Below are 15,271 nucleotides of genomic sequence, written 5' to 3' on the forward strand. Positions count from 1 at the left end.
CCATTGCCCAGCTCATTAAAAGAAAAGGAAAAAGGAAAGGAAAAAAGAGACACCACCGAAAAGATTCTCTTCCGCCAAAACGTCTAAGGTCCTTCACTTAATCCGAAAGTTACAGCGTGAAAAGGGGGGGGGGAAACAACCCCGGACACCCCCGCCCGAGCCCCATCCGCCCTCCCGGAATTTAAAAGAAAGGGAGAAAGAAGGAACCCCTCCTCCCGTAAAGCGGTACCTAAAAATGGGGAAAGAGGTAAAAAAGGGGGGCGAGAAAGGGAGAGATAGAGAGGATCTGGGGATGGGAGTGTGTGTATGTGTGTGAGAGAGAGAGCGAGAGAGTGAGAGAGGGAGAGGGAGAGAGGGAGAGAAAGAGGCAGGCAGAGAGGGAGAGCGAGAGCGAAATATCAAAGATTGTGCAAGATCAGCCTGGAAAGATAATCGATACTCGACCTAAATTTAACACAAACTACTCAATAAAAGTTAAAGAAAAAACTTACTTTCCATTTCCCCTCGCAGTTCTTACTGGATCTTCGCCTCTCTGTTTTGTTTTGCTTTATTTACTTAACAGCTGATCACATCCAAGTAAACGACAGAAGGTTCATTAAAAAATAAAAAAAAATAATCCTCCAACTTTATTGGGTGGAAATAAAAATGATTGAGCAAGAAGTGGGGGGCATGGAGCGGTCCTTTGGGGTCCGGGAGTTGTTAAAGCATGTGGCGACCGCGGTCTCGCTGTTTGGTTGTGAAGGGGTTGGGAAAAGGAGGAAAGGAAATGAAAATCCGATATGTCTTTATTCTGCTAATTATTATCGTTTTAGCCCTGTTTAAAAAAATGGCTGATTAAGTTGAGTGCGCATGTCTTTGTGTGTCTATTCCCGATATGCACTCTGGGAATGAGAGAGAGAGGGGGGGGGAGAGAGAGAAAGAGAGAAGAGAGCGAGCGAGCGAGCGAGCGAGAGGTGTAATTAGTGAGGTGATCAACATTCTCCAGACTGCAAATGACGCGCAGCCCGGACTTACTGCCGCTGCTGCTGGGGGCTCGTAGGGGCTGCGGGAGCCACACCACTGGCCCTAAAGCAGAGCGGGCAGCAGGGAAGCAGCTCGTGGACACAAACACAAGTCTGCAAACTTCATTAGTAACACAGACACACACACAGACACACAAAGTAGATGGCTGGGGAAAATTAAAGAGAGAGAGAAGAGGCAGAGGGGAAGGAAAGAAGATTTGCTGTTCATAACTGCTCAGGAATGTGAAAAGATATGGGTGCAAATTAATTATTCCTCCCACCAGGGAAGTTCTTTCTTTCTCTCTCTCTCTTCTCTCTCCCCCCCTTCCTTTTTTTTTTTTTTAAAGGAAGAAAATATGCCTGGGATAATGAATGTGGAATGCGCCTCTGTATGGAAAGAGAGTGAGTCTGAGATCGGAAATTTCTGCTCTTATAGCCATAGAGAATCATTTACATATTATTGAGGATTTATTTGCACACACATATTGTGCATACGGTGACATTATATATCTCTGCATCTGTAGCTCATGTATACACATATGACATATGCATTATTGCATATACACATGGCAGTTTAATCTCCTTGGTGTAACTGGTCCAACAACTCAACAAAAGTAAGTTTATAATAACAAACAGGATTTTTTTTAGTGTAATACCAGTAGTAAATAGGTTTTTAAAAAACAAATGCTACTCCAGCAGAACTACCTGCCTTTTCCCTATGGAAGCAAAAAAGAGAGAGGGTCTATATTTCTCCTTAGGTTTACCAGAGATAGTGCTTTATATGAAAAGGAAGAGTTGTATTGGTCTATAGACAATAATCCACCGACACCATTATAAATAGAAATCTCCTAGAAATCTTCTCTTGCAAGGGACGGAAAGCAATCGCTTCTCATTTGAAAATCTAATTATCTTAACCTAATACTACAGATGTGATGTGAATATGAGTGACACTTTCATTAAAATATAATTAACTAAAAGTAGGAATCCAGATACTTTTAAATACCCCCTAGTGAAGATTAAAAATCATGTCTATTAAAAGAGCATCCAAACACACCGCAGGGACACCTACTCCCCCTCCCCCAACATTATAGAAATGGAAAGGCCAGAAAAGATCAGTAACTAAGACTTAAATATAAAGGATATTTACAATCCCAAAGACCCTGCGCAGGTGAACCATAACCTTCGTGCTGACGTGCCTTTGAAGTTCCTGATTCCTGGGATACACGTCAAAACCTTGTCTTAGGCCTTAAGCACTAAATACCAACAGAAAGGTTTAACACAATCCTCCATAAAAACAAGGTATAAATATGCATCTTTTAGGGGCCTTAAACCGTCCGATCTAGAGAAACATTTGGCAAATCCTGGAGCTAATACTAAGAGGGAAATATCCACCTGATGATGAATGAAGGGCCTGCCAGGAAAGACACTGTATAGACCAGAGATAGGGAGACGCAGTAAGAAAAACAGATGTTTTAAGGTCATGGTGAAGGTCCCTTAGACTTGAGAGGAGGGGGAAATGCCCACATGGAAGTCCAGTTCTCCGTGGGTAACCAAAACATGGTGAAACTTCGTAGAAACTGAGTGGAAAGTAACCGCAGCCAGCAAATTTCAAGATCTGAGCCCAATGATTAATGTCAAAGACAGTGCGTGGAAGGCTTTTGGAGAGTAACTTGTTTTCGCTCGAGAGTTATACCTACTCATCAATGAAATAAAAAGGAAACAGTACTTGGGCATGTTTTGTGCGCATATCAGAAAGCTGAGTTTCAAAAGAAGGGATAGTCTGTATCGTTGTTTGCAGAGAGGGACCAGCGATGTTAACAATGACTAAAATGAAATTTCCCAACCCCGTTCAGTAAGATCGGGGAACTTAGGACAGAAAGAGGTCTCTTTGGCTCTTATTGAAGCGGAAGGGGAGTCTAAGGTAGCAGAATGCATTGGCCATTCAAAGACATGTCTGAAGGATGGCAGTCCATTTCCTAGCCCTGGAGACAATTAAATCCAGTCTGATGAAGAAACACCTGAGCACAATGCCTCTCGTTCAGATTCAAGTGAAGAAACAGATACAGTTTACGTAGCAGGAGCATAAGAAAACGAAGAGCAAGGTGTTGCAAAAATCCTTGTTTTATATATTTCTACTGGTTTTTTTTTTTTTAAGCAAGGCTGCTAGAAGCTCCGAAGGTCTGTTGACAACACAGGGCATTTTTTGATGCACTTTTTCTCCTTCCCTCCTTTCGTAGAATGATTGTAGTTTCTTTTTAACAGTGGCGGTTTCCAGCTAAAGGAACAAAGGGGGATGCGAGCAGCAATTGAGGAAGGATAGTCCACTTTCTCCAGGTTTCTTCCAGTACTGTTTATTCCTTCCTAACGTTTTTATTTCGCCCACCCCACCCCTTCACCTCTGTTTCGGCTTTGTGTTCTCAGCCCCTAGTCCGTCCGTCCCCCCCCCCTAAAATACTAGCTATCTGGATGGAAAAGGCACTCCGGGATGTTAACAGTTTAGAAGAAACCCGGGGATAGCCACGTAGCTAGGAAAAAATCGAAGGAGGTTAATTCCGAGAGGCAGCAGCAGGTTGGATGGCGGCGGGTGTGTGTGTGTGTGTGTGTGTGTGTGTGTGTGTGTGTGTGTATGATAAGAGCGGAGCGCGGCTCTGGCAGGAGCACCCCGGGGGCTGGTGGGCTGGCTGGCTGTTCCAAGAGGGTTCCCCCAGAAGCTCGGCCAGAGCTGCAAGCTGCTTCCCCTTCCCTGACTGGCTCGTTCGTCCTCTTGCTCGCTCAGCTAATCGCCCCCAAGACCTATGCCTCACCTCTCCAGCTCCTTCCCTCCCCACCCCCCCAACCCGGTCCCTCGAGCAGCCCTCTCAGGCATACTTATCCTCAGGGCAACCCACCCAGGCACTGGGGGGTTCCTTTCCTCAAGGGGTGCGGTGGGGTGGGAGAGAAAGAACTATCATTTTCCGAGAGACATAGATAAGAGAGATCGTGGTAATGATGCTCTCTGGATTCACACGCGGGGGGTGGGCATGCCCCGTCTCAGATGCCAGCCCCAAGGAGTTGAAGAAGCAACTTCCTGGACGCGGGTTTCAGAGCCAGCTCTGGCCACTCTCCCGATCAGACAAAGACGGGGCCAAGGGCAGCTGACAGACTTTTGCTCCGAGTCGCCTTGCCTTCGCCCCAACCGGCGCTGAGGACGCACTCGGGCCAGGAGGAGGATATACATAATTACAACCTCCCCTCTTTTTAATAACCCGACATAATTCCCTAATAAACGGCCCGCCTCCCCCTCCCCCCCCTCCAGCCCAAGGGAAAGAGGATCCGTGCCTTTTGAAAGCGCTCCCTAAGTCTATAGATGAGCTCAGTTTGAAACGAGGTATTACAAGATCTCCGTGTTAGAGACCCCTTTATCTGAGCTACAGACACTTTCAGATCCCGAGACCCCCTCCTCCTCCTGCCTTTTTGTTGTCTCTCCTCCTCCCGGGGCTATTTGACAAAGGCAGTATGTTAACTAACATTTTTTTGTTTAACTCAGCAACTTGGTTTCAAAACACGCTTTAAAACAAAACAAAACCTGAGAGCAATCTTCGGGACCTTTTGGGGGAGGAGGGGAAGTTGACACGAGGGGCGAAACCGCAAGGATTGTCAGTCTAAGAAAGAAAGAAAAACGCCCCCGAACTCTGCAGATTCTTTAGTCAGATTAGGGGAAATGACAGCTCTCTTTTTTGCTTTGTTTTCTTTTTTGGGGGGGAAAACACACCCAACAACAACAACACGTAACCATATACATTTAATATAACTGTCCATTTCCCAGCCCGTTCTACGACGGCAGTTATCTCTGTTACGCCACGACGCGAAGGGGAAAAGGGAGGGAGGTTGCGATCAGATCCGGCCAGGCCACGCATCCCGACGAAATCGTGCCTGCCATCGGAGTTCCAGCCCCTGACTGGCCTTTTGGGGAGGTGATGGTGGTGGCTTGAGCTGCGCAAAAAGGGGGGGAGACATCCAACCCCCACCCGGCCCCCGACGCTACCAGAAATCAAAGCTGCTCTCGCTAGCATTTCCTCCTTCTCCTCGGGAGCCCTTAGACAACAAACAGCTCTCTGCTCAGCTGCTTTCTGGAGCAGGTCGCGGGCTTTAAATACCCTGAACCTGAGCTTCTTGGCTTGGATGGGAAAGGGAAACGCGGGCGCACACACGCGCGTGCACACAGACACACACACAAACACACCCCCCCTAGCCCAGACACACGCACTGAGAAAGGTGGGTGAAGGAGCCGGGCGCCCTCTGGGCTTTTAGAGGTCAGAGCTTTGACACTGCTTTGACCTCCCTTTCCCCTGGCGGCAACCGCCCTCGTGTTTATCAACAAAAACAGCCCAGGAGGACTAGACCCAAACAATAGCAATGCGCCAACTTCACAGACACTTCGCGAGCTCTTATGCAAATCCTGGAGAACGACCCAACGCCTGGCCAAAGGACCCCTTCCCTTCCCCACGGCGCCACAAGCCTCTTCCCGGCACAGTGGCCAGAGCCAAGGGAAACGTTTTTGTCTTCTCTTCGGCGGGGACGGGGGTGTGTGGAGAGGGGGGTAGGAGAGAAAGAGGGAAAGAGAGAGAAGCGGGAAGGAAGCGAGACCCCAACTCCAGCGATCGGATCAGGAAAAGGACAAACAATAACAAAAGCCAATAAAATTACCCACCTTAGCGCACAGACAAGAAAGTAAGTTTATACCTAGATCCAACAGTTCACAGTGCCCATAAAACAGGAATCTTTCTGGTGTTAAAGACAATATGCTAAACTACCTCTGCGGCAAACGGTGATTATAAAATGCCCAGGAAAAAGTTGTTTTCGCCCAAGGAGCCAAGTTTTCAAAAGAAAACGTGTAGATTTTACAACTAAATAAAAGCCACCACCTCTGTGTTGTCCGTAAAAACTACACATAAATTAAAAGTACCGTTAAAAGAAAGCCTCCAGCAAGCAACATCTGATCCGACTTACCGAAAAAAAGAGGATAATTTAAACCACATTTAATTATAAAAAGCAGTAAGCGAAAAGTAAATCAATCAATGCTTTCTCTCAAAAATGTTGTCCGCCAAGGTATAGAAATGACAATTCTTATAGTCCTGCATTAAAGGCTAACTGAAACTCTACTCTTCAGGAACTGATTATGGGAGGGGGGATGCAAAGCAAGGGGGGAAATGAGGGGGACACACACAAAAACAAGCCTCTAACGGTTTTCAGTTTTTTGTTTAAAATTGATGACGATCAGAAAAGCCTGATGAAAAAGTTAAAGAAAATATACCTCAAGAGGAAAAAGCCCATCTCCTTTTCTTCTTTGTCTATCAGTCTCCAGTTAAAGCATATGGAAAATGTTTTCAAAATGCCTAGATTTGGCACATTGTCATTGCAAAGAGAGGAGCGCAGTGATGCTGTTATAGAAAATGGGAAATAAATTCAGGATTGGGTGCTGCCTCCTTCAATGCGGATTTATCTAAGTTTAATTTAATATTCTGCAATCACTGTATGATCGCATATAATTCACCAAGATTTTAAAGGGCTTTGCGTAAATACATGGACTATGGGCACCAAGTCATCTAACCAGATTAGTTCTTTTTCATTTGTGTTTTTTTCTCATTAGATGCACTTTAAACTGCAAGTGCAAATAATAAAAAGGATAGAATAATAGGGTTTGGGTAAGCAAGCGATTAGAAAAACCACTGGCTTTAGTAAAATCATTCAAAACATAAAATCAAAAAGCACAAAACGGCTGTTTGTAAAACACTAAACCTTTAATCGATTTATTGGCATCCTGATCGATTAGATAAACGGAAATCTATACCAAACATAAAGGCATTTAAAACATTTCCCTCTCATTTCTAAACAAAACTTTTCTTTTCGGCAGAAAAAAATCTTATCAAACGACTAACAGGAAATTCTTCAGATATCAAATTACGATAATAAAATTATTTCCACATGGAAAGGGATAATGACAATGATGATAGTAATTATAATAATGAATAATTCAACAGCCCTTTGACATATATAGAAAACCTGATTCAGAACAGCTCTTGAGAGGACCTAGTTTTAGGGGGAAAACATTTTATTAAGAGAAATTGACTTAAAAACTGACATTTTCAACTAGACTGACAATTTAGGGGGAACTGCTAAACTTATGCTAATTTCTCCCTCTATCAAAAGAAACCCTGACCGGTGTTCACAGAAAGCTTTGCCCTTTCAATCGAGTTACTATCTATTAGTAAAAATAAATATGTAAATATACCAGCCCCATCTGAATTACAGGAACAAATTTGTGTCTGCGTGGTAGACTGCAAGGAGGTGGTTAAGACTGAAAAGGGGGGGGCGCTTTCCCCCTTAATAATCCATTTATGTAGTCCATATCGCGCTTTCCAGATCTCAGGGAAAAAATTGCAAGCCATAATATATTTTACTATTTAGGTAAAAGAAAAAGAGGGGGGTGGGTTGCAATCCGGGGCAATGCAGCAATCAGAGCTTGTGGCATTCTGGCTGCGTGAAGAGGAAGTGTTGCTGTAACGGGTATTATGTTTATTTGATAAAGAAAATCAATGAAAGTGGCTGTAAAGTAGTTAGTGAGGCGTGTGTTTGGGACTCGGGTTGAATAGTGACTCCAGCGGGCTGGTCGATCAGCTCTAAGAGCTCTGGAAATCTACCCTAACCCTCTGCCTGAGCTCCTCTCTCTCTCTCTCTCTCTCTCTCTCTCTCTCTCTCTCTCTCTCTCTCTCTCACACTCGCACACTCGCTGCTGCACCTTCTCCAGTCCAGGGGACTCCTCTCTGACAGTCTCCTCCCTCTATCCCTCCCTCCTTCGGTCTCTCCCTTTCCAATTTCCCGATGGCATCACTATCATCCCTCTCCGCCCCCCCACCCCCCGTGCTGGGGTTGCAGCCTTCCTCTTACCCCACCGATTCCTTTCATTATCTTGCCTCCACCACCCCCACCGCATCCGCCCTCCCTTTCCTCTGACTTCTCAGCTAGGATGTTCAGAGACCCTCCCGGCTGAAGGGCTGCACGCCCCCCCTCCACCTCCAAGTTCTCGCTCTGCCCAGCATTGGGGGTGGGTGGGGTGAATCCTGGAGGCTCGGCAGCGGCTTGTGTTGGTAGCCAGGGATTTATTTTTAAATGCCAGGGGTGACCAGCCTTTAGAAGTAATCACAGAGTACTTTTCTACATGTGCAGAGTGCCTCTGTCACCACGAAGAAAACACAGCAAGCCCCACGCCCTTCGGATCAGGGGGCAGAGTTTCTATGGCAGAAGGCACGGACTTTCAGGAACCTCTCATTTTAGAAACACACACGCGCGCAACCCCCCCCCCTTGCAACGAATAGCATCCCTGACGCCACTATCCTAAACATGATTTCCTTGAAAGTCAACTCCACCGCGTTCAATCGGATTCCTTTCCAAGAAAGCATGGCCAAGCCTTCCTTTCTTGAAGCCAGCTGTGAATATAATCTTCCAACCTTTCTAACCAATCCAAACTACCAACGATCCACAAAATATTTAAGCCTATGCGCCAGCCAATTAAAACAGCTCGTTCCCATGGGGACCATCTAATCCCCCAATGTCACCGGTGTTTAAATCAATTTGTCGCCCAAGCCGGGCTAATTTTTACTTGGAAGCTAGTCCCACTGAGTTCCATGGGATTTCCTTCTGGCTGGATGTCGCAATGTATTGCAATATATTCTTTTTTAAAAAAATGTATCGGCCGTGAATGGAATCCCGTGGAGATCACTGAACTTTGGCGCTTGCGATCCCAGCCAGTTTAGGATGAGCTGTAATTCTGCACTCACACACGGCTGCGAGTTTACTTTGGAGTAAATGTCCGGGCTGCAAGTGCCACTGAAAGCCATTCGGTCTGCTCATAGGAGATGGATGGTTTGGGGCACAAATATAGCCCTGGCGGTCGTCTGAGGTTCATTAGTTCCTTTCAGTATCTGTCCTTCGCGATAGGGGAGAAGCGTTCAAAAACTTGCGTGTGCTTCCTCCCCACCCCATAGTCTTCTATGCTTTGAATATAGGATCCCCTCCTCATATATATAATTCCTGTGTGTTTAAATCTGGTTAACCATTTTTTTAAAAAAAAATTCGCTGTCTTTAAGCTCCCCCAAGCCGGTACTAAAACAGAGCCTGTAAAACTCGCGGTCTGTATAGTCGGTTTCCACACTTATGGTTTGGGTTAGGAACCCATTATCTAGGTTTCCTTATCGCCATCCTTAATACTACTACTACTACTAATAATAATAATGGAAGGGGGAGGGCCTCTGGTGTGGTCAGTTGTGACAACATGGCAGCTCTGAGGGAGAGGCGCTTCGGTTCGTAGCTTTTTTGTGAGGCTACGCTTTCGTTACTTAACCCCCGTATTCCTTCTCTTCCACGGGGGCTTATTTCTGCCCACACACAAACACTCCGTGGCGTCCTCTTTGACAAAGGGCAGAGCCGCCTTCTCCCGCTTCAACTCCTGCTGCCATTTCCCGCTTTCGTCGCCCTCCCAGCCGCCATTGGCTGAATTGGACAAGGGCCGAGAAACCGAGGTTATGGCAGCCCCGAAGCGAACCTATCAAAACTCGCGCCGAGGTGACGCGGCCAAGCGCGCGAGGACCTCCAAAAATGGCCGCATCGTTCCTTTCTATTGCTTAGCTTCCTTATGCCCCACCCCACCCCATCCCAGTGTTCGCTTTCCTCTGCTTTCCCTTTCCTTTAGAAGAGGGAAAGCTGCAAAGAGATGGGGATAGGTAGCCAGAGTGGGCGACAGAGGCCTTGTTGTGCCTTTGAGGGCTCAGTTCAACTTTTGGAGACTTATGTATGGCTGACAACTGGGGTTTTAAAATAAATAAATAAATAAATAAACGGCTTAGTGGTTGGTTGGTTTTGTTTTGTTTACCAAACAAGCGGTATGTAAATTTTTGCTGAATGAAAATTGGAAGTTGGTCTATACACACCTAAAATGTAAAGTTGCAAAGGGCTTGCAAATAGGGAGGCAGCAAAAGTTTGGTGCTTGTGAAGTGAGCAAAGTTTGCAAGTCTGGATGCAGGTGATGAGTTTGGCAGTATGGATAGTGAAAAGCTGTGCATATTAACTCAGTAGCAAGTGCCACTATGTCCATTGGGACATATTCTGATGTGATTTTGTATAGGGCAGTAGCCCTTTCAGTATAAGGCAGGGCAGTACCTGAACCAGTGCTAAATGCTTGGAGGATGCGCTTGCCTTGCATAGCCTCCTTATGCAAGGTAACTGAGCACCCCAATGATGCTGCTGGGGCATAGTCAAGTAGCATGGCGCATGAGTGGGGAGGGCAACAGGACCTGCCCCTGTGTGGCCAGGGCCTCAATACATTCTTTATGGCAAAGACAGCCATTCTGTGAGGCGCATATGCTCGAACAACCATCCTCTGTCCTAAGAGCACATGGCTTCCCCCTCCCAAGAACCCTGGGAACTGTAGTGTGATAAAGATGCTGGGAACTGTAGCTTGGTGTTTTCAGATCACTTCTACCAGACTTTTAGAATATGTGTGTTTGTGTGTCCCTTTCTCTGTGTCTTCACTCTTAAAAGAATGTTTCCACCAATCTCTTCCACTGTGTGACCTTTCAGGCTGAGAGAGCCTACTGCAGATAACCATCTATACAACAAGCAGGGTTGCAAGGGCAACAGAAAAGTTCTCAGGGGCTTCTCTTCACTCAACTGTGGAATGAGGTTAACTTGTAAAGGTTTAGATAAAGGTTGTGCCAAAACCTTCTCCTTCTCCCATCACCTGGTCCCGTTTATAGTGTACCATTGTCCTTAGGACTCATGCATGTAATGCACAATTTGCCACATTAAAACATATCCTTTCTCCCCTCACAATATTTTTTATTCTTGTTGCTGCCTTAATGGTAGGGTTCTTTATTTTTAAACATTTAAAAACATTACTTTTAAACGTTATCTTACTTTTAAATATTATTTTTGAACAGCCCACCTTTCAGGATTGGTTGGGCTACCATTAAACAAATTAAAGAGGTGGCAGGAACACCAGTGGTTCCAATGTTCAATGGATTCCCAATGTTCCTGTTTAATATAATGCAGCAATAATATAACAAAGCAAGGAAGCTTTATAATTTTATCACAAGAGGGTGTTTGAGCATATGCAGAGTGCATTAGCTTCTGTACTGAACAACGAGCAAAGTCAGCAAAAACAAAAAAACAAAAACCATCCAACCTGTGTTTATGAAGCTAGATTTTGTAAATAATGTGAGTTACTATAGCCTCTGCATCAATCAGGTTAGAACTTAACCTCTTTAGTGCTGGATACTAATTATGTATAAAGCACACAATACATGCCACTTGTTTACTGAGAACCAAATTTGTATATCATAGTAGCATATATTTGTCTCATAGGATATAAGTTTTCTTGCTTTGGAATTCAATCTCATCAGATGTGAGACAGAGAATTGTATGATACTTGGTAGATTGTTTCAATAGCAATCAAAGCTACTGGGAGTGGTTTCAGGATTCTTCCCATAGGCTCTCCAATCCCTTAATTGAAGTAGCAAGTGGAGTTTATGGCAGTAGTCCTAAACACACTTACTTGACAGTAAGTTCTGCTTAATTTAATGGGACTTACTTTTCAATAGACTTTTCAATAGATTGATAGCCCTGTAAAATTAAAATCCTAAACGAATATTAGTAAGTGTGCCATTGAACACAGTGAAAGTGACCTCTTGCATTGTAAAAGAGAAAACAAATACTATACTGAGCAGAGCAATTTTAGTTTGTCACACCATTGCTTCATGCCCTTAACTCTCCATAGAGAGCAACCTATCGGACAAAAGATGTGATCCATATACCGTGTAAGCAAGTGTATTTGCAATTTTAGCTGTTTTTAAGCTTCAATCCTATGTACGCTTATCTGCAAATAAGCTCCAATAAATAGTCTGGAAGTTATTTCTGAGCTGTTTTATACTAGGTTAGCCTATCCATATAGCCCAGTACTACATACTCTGGCTGGCAGAGGGTCTCAGACAAAAGGTGTTCCACATCATCTGCTACACAGTTCCTTTAAATGGAGATGCCAGAAATTGAACTTGACACTTTGTGCTCTATCACTGAACTACTATCACTTCCCCATGGTTAGAATTGCACTGCTAGTCTTGTTCAGTTCAATGGAGCCAATTACTTGATTCTGCAAAATCTGAGCAAGCACTATACTAGGGTCCCAGTGAAGGAGCAAGAATTCCACAAGTCTCCTCCTACTGGTTCTTGGATCCATTCTCCAGAGCATCCTTGCTGCACAGGAATGGCAATGACATGGCTGTATTTACTGTAGCCTTTGCAGCTGACCCATCTGACTGTGCTGGGATGAAGAGAGTCACTGTTACAGAGTCCTAAGGTTTACTGCAACTACAGTTTTCCATAATCAACCAAAGGGCTAGAGCTTTAAATGGGCAGCACAACAACGCAGTATAGAATGCAATTTTAGCTGCAGTAATGCAAGCAACCATGTGCATTGCAGCTAAAGCTGTGGGATAAGCTGTAGCTCACTTTACACAATGCCATTTTCAGTAGTTTGCAAATGGTACTGAAAGTCATTTAAATCCTGAATGCCAGAAATCATGCCTTGACTGGTTGACAGTAACAACATGCCCCCATGATTGCCTCTGCAAGTGCAGTTCATTGGGTTTTTGTGGCCTATTCTAGGTTCCAAATATAGAACAGGGGAATGGTGTCACACATTAAATGGCTTCTGTGTTGTTTTCTGATGTTGCTGGAGCATTCCTTTGAAACTAATGGAGAAAAAACCTTGATTAATTATTTCCGGATTTCATGGCAGCATCTCTACTGTTTTTAGTATGAATGTGTGTGGTTTTTTTTTTTTTTTAAGTCTGCAACCATTTTTTTAAAATCTAAAAATAGTTTTGTGAAGCAAATATAGCATGGCTTGTAACTGGTCGTTCAGGCAAGTAACTGGTCGTTCAGGCAAGTAACTGGTCGTTCAGGCAAGTAAGAGATGCAACAGAATCTCTTTCCCAATGGTAATCTAGGAATAGGTCCATATAAATTTGTGTTAGCTAATCCAGATAATCCTACCTTCTTTCAGTCCTGTCCCCCCCCCCAAAATGCTTTTACATGCCTAAAACAATTATTGTTTACTATTTTTTAGCTGGATTCCTCTGTGATTTTTGGAATTTTATTCATTTAATGCATTATGCATTCTCCAGGGAAGAATTATATTTTTTCTCTTCCCCTGAAATAATTCACAATATATATGTGGACACATGTGAAAATAAACATTTAAAAAGAGTGAAACTATGAAGCCTCTCATCAGGTTTAAAATACCACTTCATTTCTTTCCTTTATTTGAAGTCCAGTATAGAAATGTCCTTTGAACAACAACAAAAATGTGCAGTAATATTGATGGCTAAATTCTATGACACCCCTCACCCCTGAAATTGTTGTTCACCAACATCCAGACACAATTCACAAATTGTCTGAATGAAGGCATACCCAGTTATAAATTCACATGGGATTAAGAAAGGATTTCAACTGATAAAAAAACAGATAAGAAAACCTGTTCATATATCCAAATTCACACCTGAGGGTAACACACGTTACAGCAACAGATACCTTACAGATTTTTCCTCCTTATACATTCTTTCTGAAGGAACATGATACCATGTCGGTACTAGACAGTATACATTTAGTCTTGATGCTCATTTTAGTCTTATACCAAATACTTTTCTCAGTTACAGAACTATGGTAACATTATGAATAGGGAGGGAGGGGGAGAGAGAAATATTTCAATATTTTATGGTACATAACAAAAGTATTTGATATAAAGAATTTAAATGATTGTAGCAGATGTTTGTTTTAAAGCAAGTTTGCTTGGAATAATCACTTTACAATTAAAATAGCTGGAATTTTAATTTTAAATTAGAGTGAGCTAAAAGTCTTATTTGAAGAAGTTAAGACATATTAAAATACTGAATTAAAATTTATTGTAAAATGCCAACATGTTCTGAAAGATAGTCATGAGAAATATATTTGTTGCAGGTGGGGACGGGGTGCTGTATAAGTTATTTGATATGCTAAAAGGTTATTTTAAACCTGTTATACATTTCATTAGAGAAGAAGGTGAATATTTGGTTTCTTTTGTTTGAAAAACCTCTTACTAAGAAATTGTCTATTGAAAATATCAGTGAAGTATTTAAAACAATGTGAAAATATTGAACATATTTAGAATATTTAAAATTTATGATAATTTATCAGATGGATTAATATGTAGCAAACTTTAAATTACACATAAAAGCAGTTAGTATATATTCTTTTAAAATAAATGCATGTATGAATATTTATATTACCTGTACTATTATATCACCTTTCAATGAATTTTCTTCTTCATGTCACTGATAGAAATGCAAAAGAGAACATAGTAGTTCACCCTCTTCAAAGCTAGTCACTTCATAGTCATCACTTTTAGAAAACCAAGCCTTTCTAGAAAATTTAGGAATCATCTATATCCACCTGTCTATCCATTTCATTGGATATGACTTTTTCTTCAAGTCCAAATTTGTGAATATGGGTAACATGAAAACATGAGCAGATAAACTAAAATCAATTTTAAACAAATCTCTTAGAGGTTGTGATTCAAAACACTGTATTTTTCCTATTACTGTATCTGTAACATAGGTTTCATATTTTGTTAACTGCAGTTAAAATCTGTTTTAATGGAAGCTTTGATATTGCTACTAAGCAGTTATTTTTAACAGTGCATTGCCATGCATCTTTGGGGGATAATGCATCTTGGGCTTGATGCACTATTATCAGGATTCATGTCATTGTATCTTATATGCTGCAATGTTGTCTCTAGTACGTTTCCAATTTTTCTACTTACTTTTGTATTAATCTATATAATGATAGTAATAGAATTCAAATATCCTTTAATGCAGAACTCTCCAAAAACATTAATATTAGGAGTTCCTTGTTCATCTACAACAGGATGGATATGGTGTTTATAGAGTTCATTCTTGACCTTACCTGAGTAAGTACTTTAACTTAAAGTATGAGATGCACCTAGAGGGGTAATACATTGAGTTTAATAGGAAGACAGTTAATAACCTTTTTTCATCCTCATGCACTATCAATCATGGCTGTCACCAGTCTGCTGAATCAAAGCAAAAGTGTTCTTCACAGATGACTGATTAGAAACGCAAAATCACAAGATCCATCTTCATGGTCACTTTTATTATAGTCATTTTTAAACTGACAGCAAC

General features: G+C 42.6%; 1 protein-coding gene and 1 long non-coding RNA gene across 6 annotated transcripts in view; one reads left to right on the forward strand and one right to left on the reverse strand.

Annotated features, from left to right (window-relative positions):
* ZFHX4 (zinc finger homeobox 4) overlaps window positions 1-903 on the reverse strand; it is a 178,252-nt gene extending 177,349 nt beyond the window's left edge. For 4 of the 5 annotated variants that reach the window (XM_053395817.1, XM_053395818.1, XM_053395816.1 and 1 more), the window contains exon 1: window positions 492-903. The gene's annotated coding sequence lies outside the window, so the exon portion shown is untranslated. The remainder of the gene's footprint in view (window positions 1-491) is intronic. The other variant, XM_053395819.1, reaches the window with a different exon arrangement.
* The window catches only part of LOC128417333 (uncharacterized), a 34,405-nt gene that overhangs the window by 1,154 nt on the left and 17,980 nt on the right, over window positions 1-15,271 (forward strand). The gene's annotated exons all lie outside the window — the stretch shown is intronic.

The sequence above is a fragment of the Podarcis raffonei genome, chromosome 7 (genome assembly GCF_027172205.1).
Source record: "Podarcis raffonei isolate rPodRaf1 chromosome 7, rPodRaf1.pri, whole genome shotgun sequence".
NCBI classification, from domain to species: Eukaryota; Metazoa; Chordata; class Lepidosauria; order Squamata; family Lacertidae; genus Podarcis; species Podarcis raffonei.